At 32.1% G+C, this 8,938-nt stretch overlaps 1 pseudogene; it reads right to left on the bottom strand.

Moving 5' to 3' along the window:
• Positions 1-3,505: 3,505 nt before the first annotated feature.
• Positions 3,506-7,183, bottom strand: LOC125598472 (annotated as a pseudogene).
• Between the last annotated feature and the right edge of the window lie 1,755 nt (positions 7,184-8,938).

Genomic DNA, 8,938 nt, shown 5'->3' with positions numbered 1-8,938 from the left:
GGTTGTTTTCCTGCATCCAACATGTCAAAAAATCTCCTAGATTCGGGGTTTGGTTCTTCCCCTCTATAATGATCATGTACCATCTGCTCAGTACCTACACCATAATCTATATCATTCTAGATTCTTCTAACCTAATATCAGGCTGAGGTTCACTAACAGGCTGAGGTTCGCTAGTACTACCATATTCATAACCAGTTTCCCCATGAAGGTACCAAACTTTATAATTACGTGAAAACCCTTTCATATACAAATGAGTCCAAACATCAAATTCTTTTATAACCTTATTATTATTGCAAGAAGAGCAGGGACATCTTAACATACCACTTTTTGCATCCGGTTGCTGTTGAACAAGCCTCATGAATTCTCCAATCCCTTGAACGTATTCTTCCGTAAGCAAATTGGTGTTCGGATCCAAATGAGGTTTATCCATCCACGAACGATAATAAACTTCGAATACATGATTTTCACGGAATTGTTATGACTAAAGAGAATGAAGAGAGAATGAAGTGTGAATGAGTTGAATGAGGAGGGGTTGTATTTATAGGAAATTGCTTACGGACCTCGACGACTTTCCGACGAAATTCCGACGGATGTAAAGCAGTCCGTCGGAATTTTACATCCGTCGGAATTCCGTCGGTATTGTCCAATCTCAAACGGCTATACAACGGTCATATATATTTGTCGGCAACGGTCACATGGTTCGTCGGAATTCCGTCGGAAAATACCGACGGAATTCCGATGAATGTTGTTAATCGGAATGTCGTCGGAAATTCGTCGGAATATACCGACGACTACAACAGTTACATTTTTTATCGGAATGTCGTCGAAAAGTCGTCGGGAAATTCTGACGAACCATGTTTCGTCGGAATTCCGTCGGAAATGGCCGACGGAATTCCGACGACTTAATTTTTTTGGATTTGGTCGGAAATTTGTCAGTATTCCGTCACAAATGTCCGACGACATTGGTGTCCGTCGGAACCTCCGTCGGAATTCGGGTGTTTTCTTGTAGTGTTTATGGGTTCTATGATGTGATACAAAACCGATCTGAACCCGATGTGTTATATCTGAACCCGACCCGTACTTGCAAATTTACTAGAATGGGACCTAAGAGGTGTTATAAAAGAGAACCGAAACTCGAAAAATCCGATCCGAATGCCAACGGATACCCGAACGCCCAGGCCTACCTCGTAGCAATAAAAAAATGCTTTTAAACTATTGCTATGGCTACTTATCTGGGCTCCGTTTTAGGTTCTTAGACTCATACTAGAGTTAAAAGTCTTGGGTAAGTAGTACAGTCTATTATAGGACTAAAAGGGCTGGGCTTAGATACTGTATATCGGTTAGGGTTTGGATCAGAGTTTCAGACGTGCTTATCTAATTAATCAGAAAATCACTTTTTATTTATATATATACGGTCTTGACAAATCTATATTATTATTTACAAAATAATTTTTTCGATCCGAACTCTCACGTAAAAGCTAGAGCGGTTAAAATCTAGGTTAACTTTAATGAATAACTAAATTATTTATTTTGTTAGATAATTGATTATAAATTAATACAGTTAAAATTGTGGAAAAAATAGAAAAATATTTTAAAAATAAAAAAAAATAATTCTTACATATACTTTGTTACTATCCAATTTTTCATAAATAAAAATAGAAATTAAGATATAAATAGATGCATAGTTAAATATTAAATTGAATGTAGTGTACGTATACAAATATTTTCAATATATTAATACATGAAACTTTCTAAAAAAATTAAAGCAATTGCGAAAAAATCAAAATATTTATAATACATGAGAGTTTCTAAGAATTTAATACAGTAACAAACTTTTCAAAATATGTATAATACATGATTGCAAAATTTTTAAAACAATAATAAGAATATATATTTTGATGAACAACTTTTTTATATATCAATAATGTGATGTTTGTTTAAACTATTTGAGGGCAATGCCGACTTTAGGCATGTGCGGACGGTGCAAATGCACAGGGTCCTAAAATTTTACTTAACTTTTCTTATAAAAAAGGGCCCAAAATTTAGAAGAAAAAAATATCTCTGGAAACGTAACATAACAGCGGGTGAAGAAGAACAGTCTGAAACAAAAAAATTAGGTTTTGTCCTTTTGACGAAGGAGAACAGTGATTGTTAAAAATGCACGTGAGATTTTAAAGGGCCCATATTTGTTTTTGTTTGTAACACCAAAATGACCCATATTTAAATGAGGTTTTGAAATGGACCTAAAACGTTTGTGATCTTTTTAACTATAGCACCGGGTCTGTCATAAGTTTGAGACGTTGAGAGCACAAACAATAACGTATAATGATGGTCTATAAATTAATAATGATATTAATAAATAATTTGTAATGATTATGAATGCATGCTGAGACTAATCACCTAGTAACTAAATACATAGTTACATTGTTATAAATGTTGCAAATAGAAATATTTATCTATTACTTAGTCGATCAACTATTGTTGATTTCGTTTTGAACAATACTTACGTTCACCCCCCGCCCCCCCTAATGAATGGTTAATTCACCTTGGCTGAGAAAAACAACACCGACGTTAAAGCGGTCTGCAAAATCTAGAACTCTAAAAATTTAAAATCTAAACCCTAAATCTAAAACCTAAATTTAAACCCCAAATCTAAACCCTAAACCCAAAACTCTAAATCCTAAACTCTAAACCCAAAATCCTAAACCCTAAACTCTAAACCCAAATCCTAAACCCTAAACCCAAAACTCTAACCCTAAATCCTAAATCTAAACCCTAAACCCAAAACACAACTCTAAATTAAACCCTAAATCCATCACTTGATCAGGGTTCGAGTTTATAGTTTAGAGTTTTAGAGTTTTGGGTTTAGGGTTATGATTTATGATTTAAGGTTTAGAGATTAGGGTTTAAGATTTATGGTTTAGGGTTTAGGATTGATGGTTTAAGATTTATGGTTTAAAGCTTTGGGTTTAGAGTTTAGGATTTTGGGTTTAGAGTTTAAGATTTAGGGTTTATGGTTTAAAGTTTTGGATTTTAGGTTTATGAATTAGGGCTTAGAGTTTAGAATTAGAGTTTTAGTTTTAGAGTTTAGGATTTGAGGTTTAAGGTTTAGATTTTAGATTTTTAGAATTCGGGTTTGTCGACGGCATTAACGCCAGTGCTGAATTTTCAGCCATTTAAAAAAAAAATTATTGTCTTTTTAATTAATCTTACGTGACACTTTGGTTGATTATAAAAAGCGAGGTGAATTTAACGATTCATCATAGGGATGAACCCAAGTATTGTTTTTTTTTTAATTAATTCCTGAATTATATTTCGTCTATTATCTCTTATGAGTTATAAAACCCAAATGAAACTTATATATGTAACTAAAACTGAAACGAGCGCAAATATTATTTTTCGTAAATAATAGATTGACAAAAATACTTTATCAATAGATAGATATGAATATGATGAGCGATACTCTTTTCTTTTTAATTTTTATACCACTTGTATATAGCTATATCAACTTCAATCGCATCACCATACGAAGTCGTTAAAGCTCATGTGATCATTGGAGGAACCACTATACTGAGGATTGGTCATGTAATCCACAGGTGGCAACGAGGAGGTGGCTTGATGATGCTGATGAAGATCGATTGGGAGGTCCATAAGATTGTTTGGGTTGGGATAGTGATCATTTAGATTTCCGATGAGCATTGCAATAGAATCTTCGTCTTCATCTTTGGTATGAAATCAAACGCAATATCTTCGTAGAAGTTCATGTCGTTGGCTTCCATCGACTCATCTTCTCTTCCTTCATTTGGTTTGTCTGCGTGCTTTCTTATGGAGAAGTACTGTAGTACGACCAAACAAACAAAACATGCATATATAAGGTGTCTTAGCAATTGGCTGAATTTATAAATAATTAACAACTGACAAAGTTAGGAGATTTAAATGTTATAAATATTAGATTATTTAATATCCAAACGAAAATAAATAACCTATGAAAAACTGTAGAGTAGTAAATAAGTTCCATGTTTTTGAACCAAAACACTACTCCTACTCAGTTAAATGCCAACATGACATTTACAGGTTTCTAATTACAAAATAATTTGTCTTAGTTATAAAATTCAAGTACGTATGAACTAAATTTCGCACATTATATTATGCTAATAAAAAGTATTTTGTGAGGATAACTTGAAAATAGTATACTAAATTTTTTTATTAAATTTTCACTTGGTCGAAAATAATGGGGAAATAAATTATCTTCAAAATTGACAAAATTTAGATAAATAAAAATAGTATTTTTCTAAAAGAAATTATTTCTGATATGAAACCAAATCCTAAAAACAGTTTGTTAATTTGGTAGAGTTTATGTAGGCTTTTTTTGTGTCAACATAGAGTTTATGTAGTCAAACCAAACAAATTGGCTGTTAAAAAGAACAACTTTTTAGAGAAAAACATATTACATCATTCCCTACTTAGCAAAGAATAAAAATATGAGTAAATAGAAGAAGCATTTTATTAAACATAAAATTTAAATTAATACTAGTCACCCTCATATTTTCACGTCTTTTTTGAAAAAATATATCATGTCTTTAATTTTCAGTTTAGCAAAAAAAGAAAAGAATAAAGAATCGATTTTCAGTAGTATATAAAACTAGGGTTTGAAATTCTTATAGTACCTTCCTCATACGGACAGCTATCATCGACAGAAAAGGTCAAAAAGGCAATAAATATTTGTCTGGATGCTTAACAAACACAATTTAATGACTCACTTTTTAAATTTCCAATTTCGGACTGCTAATCAATCATTATTTGTTTATTTAAGAGTTTTGTCTTTTTCAAAATAAAACAAGAAGAAAAGAGAGTTAATAAGAGAGCTCACGAGATCTTGCTTTCGTCCTCGTAGATTGTTAAAAAATCTCCAATCTCAACTCTTTTTTCAGCCACAAATTCTCCTTTAATTTTTAAGACAAAAGGAAAAACATATTATAATAAAATAGTTTAAATAAGTAGTATACTTTTAAAAGAATGTAGTAGCTCCTTAATTACCTGTGTTTTCAAGGACATACATTCTGCTCTTGTTATTGGACCAGAACCTATGTTCACAGTGATGCAAGCTTTTTTAAGTATAACATTAAATTGACATTGATAAAAATTCTAACTTGAATTCATCAAAAGTGAGCTTAAAAGATTGTTAGTATAACCCCATTGGTAAAATAAAACGATTAAGAAATTGCTTTTGTGAATATAATTGAGTTCATATAAGAGATGAAAACGACACTTAACTTGTATTTGAAAGACCAATTCTGCATAGAGTCCGCATCTCTCATCTCTACTATCATTCCTTCTTTAGTAGATAGCTCCGGAAGATTCCCTTCAGCTTCTCTCTGCGTTCCAAAGCCATGACTTATTTAAGGGATTATTTAATGACTTTTCTTATCGAAAAATGACTTTTTTACTGTTTTAATTAAGACAGATAAGAGACACAATTATAATTTGTTTCAATATAACTATCAAGTAATATCGTTGAACCTTTTTTCAAATTGTTTTTTTTTTGTTTCTTGATACTTTCCCATAATGATTTCGAGGTATACCATTTAAGAGGCAATTAATTAGGAAAGGCAAATAGACGACTTTATTTTTCTTCAGCATCATTTTGGAATAAATTCATTTAAACAGTTTCACTTTATCTAGTAGTAGAATAAATTGATTATTTCTCATGTTCTTTCACTCATGTTTTTTCATTATTGGTTACTAAAAGGAAATATTGAATCTATTTACATTTTTTCACTCCAAAACTTGAAGAATTTGTAATCCTTCAAACTCCAGATATCTTTAAATAAATCAGTTAGTTAGAATTTACAAACAATCCATATTCTTCCTAAACTAAAAAACTATAAAAATGTCATAAAAATTCGTACTTGAACAAAACACAAATACTATAAACAACTTTACTACATTCTACATTTTGTTGTCATCTTTCATATTCCCCTTGTTTTCCGTGTTGTTTTTAGAGACTGAACTTGTAATTGGTTAAACAATGAAATCGCTAAATATACTACTACTATATTTTAAATGTGGAATGAAATGTTAGAAATAAATCTCTGTGAAATTTCTTAATGAGAGTTTGTGGCCGCAATGACTTATGTACTTTTGTTCCACAAACCTTCTTTGAAAAAGGGGCCAGCCAAATCCTGAAACCATATTACTTTTCTAAAAAATTTCCATGGAATTGAGGTTTCAAATTTCGTAGTTACGTGACTGATAACTATTTCATATTAAAGTTAACTATTTCATATTAATGTTTTACCTATAAAATTTATTTTATCTAACCGGGCCTCGTGGTCTGGTGGTATAGGAACCTCGGCTGAGGTGTCCGCCATCACGAGTTCGAGCCCCGGCCACAACGGATTTAACATCCCTTCCGTTGGGGCGCTGGACCCCCTACGGGGGATAGTTGGGAATGTGGCTGCCCAGATACCAGAGTTACAAAAAAAAAAAAAAAAATTTATTTTATCTTTATACCTTAACGAAAACGATGGATAAAAGAATTGTAAGAATTTACACACCTTTGGTAGAACGATCCTCCCAAGTGATCCAACATCGCTGTTCTTCAAGTGTTTCACCAGCAAAACCCTAAGCTTCTACAGTCAACCACAAATCCAAAACGTTTGATCAAGTTTTTATATATATATAAAATCTAAAATATCTAATATGTGGAACAAACCTTGTTATCGAATGAGGAATATCGATAGAGATCTTTCCTTGCTGCAATCTCGGCATTATTTTTCATGGTAAGAACCACTTGTCTCCTTGAACCAACCAGCTCATTCGAACTAGAGTTAGGGCTAGAATTGTTTCTTGATCTTATCATCGCTTTCTTTCTGTTGATCCTGGCCATCTTAGCCGTGTGTGGATCAAGGAATCCACCTCTTGCTTGTCTGAAACCGGGATTACAAACCAGAGAACCGAACTCACTTCCGGTTTGTATAACCGAGATCTGAGGATTCATAGCCGCCGTCTGATCCACAGGACATGCAACGTATGAGTAGGGTTGCAACGAGTGATGCTGCGCCTGATGATGATGATCATAAGTAGGGAACGTTGATAAGCGTGAGCGATTGTTGTTAAGATCCATTGAGAGTTCTTCGACAGAGTTTGCGTTAGAAGAGGAAAAGGGCAAGAAGTTATCCATTTTTTCCCGGAGAGAGAAGAGTTATGAATGGAAGAGAGGGTCGTTGGGGAGATTGAAAAAGGAAAGAGCGAGTGAAGAAGAGACACTTGCTGGAAAACACACAAAAGAAAACGAGTCAAAATGTTGCAGATGGTTCGATGCTGCACCTTATAGGGATAACCATCTCACCACTCATACAAGAGAGAGAGGAAGAGAGTATGTGTGTGTGGCGCCAGATTGGTGTTTGATGTATATAATGATTTTTATGGCACAGAAGACCACGAGAAGGTCATTGGCTGTGTTTTTATGAGAGAGAGAGAGTACTGAATGCTCTTTATTTGTTTTGGAGTTACTTCACTATCGTCTTATATTAATATCCTATTGATTATTGACTACAACTAAATTAATACTACCTTATTAAACATAGAAGTAATATGAATTCAAACATTGAAAAGTAAATATTTTTAGTCTTAGAAATGGTATATCAAAATTTGGGGAGACTGAATTAATTGGCATTCGTATTTTGTACTCCCTCCGTTTCATATAAGTGTCGTTGTAGAGAAATTTTTTCGTTACAAAATAAGTGTCGTTTTCAACTTTCAATGCAAAGTTTATTTAATTTTATTTAACAATTTATTTTCATATTGGTTGAAATATAGTTAGGTGTATAGATAATTATATTTTTATATAGGAAATATATAAAATTAATTGCTTTCTTAATTTGTGTGCATAAACCCAAAACGACACTTAAATATAAACAGAGGGAGTAATTTTTAATTAGTTGGTCATTACAATTTTCTCCTTTTATTTATATTTTTGAATTTTATTTATTCGTTTACATAATATACTAAATTATTTGAATTAAAAATTTGAAAAGAAAAATCAATAGAGTTTTAGAAACGATAAATATTTGACCCAATATTAAATTTTGATATTTTAATTAACCGTGATTCATATTTTGCAGAAACTCAATTAATGCCATTAATGTTTATTTTTGTCGATTTTTTCATATCATTAAAATAACGCTTTGTTAGAGCCAAAATAATCAACAACTATATTTTAAAATAATAATTTTATTTAGCATTTAAATTTTGCATAATAACAAAATTATAAGTATATCAACTTAAACATTTTTGTGATAGGTTGTGGCGATTACCTTTCTGTGGGAGGTGGTCCCCACTCGTCAAAAACTTGAAGTTGTGGTATGCAGTCTTTGAATTTCTGGTAGTTATTGATTATTTTCCTTTAGATTCTTTTTTTCAAACAAAACATTTTTTTACATAGAGATTTTTTAATCTAGGCACGCGCATTTGATTCTGATCTGTGTTCAGTTCGATTAATTCAGATTTCAGATTATTCAGTTTTTCACTTCTAGTAGTCAAATAGGAACCACAAAGAAATTGATTCTGATCAGTTCAGGTTAGTAGGGGTGTGGCTTTTAAGAACGGGGAAACTCCAATATTGTCGATTCTAAGACCATGATTAACTCCGGTCTCTTAACTGGGTTTTTACTTTCGGTTAAAAGACGGTCTTAACTTTTCTTAGATTTTAACTAAAAAAAGTTAGAACCGTCTCTTAATAAGAGATATAAGAGCCGTTTCTTAGCTGAAAAGTAAAAAAAAAAAAATGTCAAATCATGAATTAAGAACTCCGGCTAAGAGACTGAGGTTAATCTGCACTTAACTCGATTTGGTTCCTTTGGTTCAAATATTAAAAAAAAAACTGATTCGAGATTTTTGGGTATGTATATCCAAATTACAAAAAAGTACGCATAAA

This window comes from Brassica napus, unplaced genomic scaffold, assembly GCF_020379485.1.
Source record: "Brassica napus cultivar Da-Ae unplaced genomic scaffold, Da-Ae ScsIHWf_1718;HRSCAF=2347, whole genome shotgun sequence".
NCBI classification, from domain to species: Eukaryota; Viridiplantae; Streptophyta; class Magnoliopsida; order Brassicales; family Brassicaceae; genus Brassica; species Brassica napus.
The sequence above is the reverse complement of the archived record's forward strand: the minus strand, read 5'-3'. Positions and strand labels throughout refer to the sequence as shown.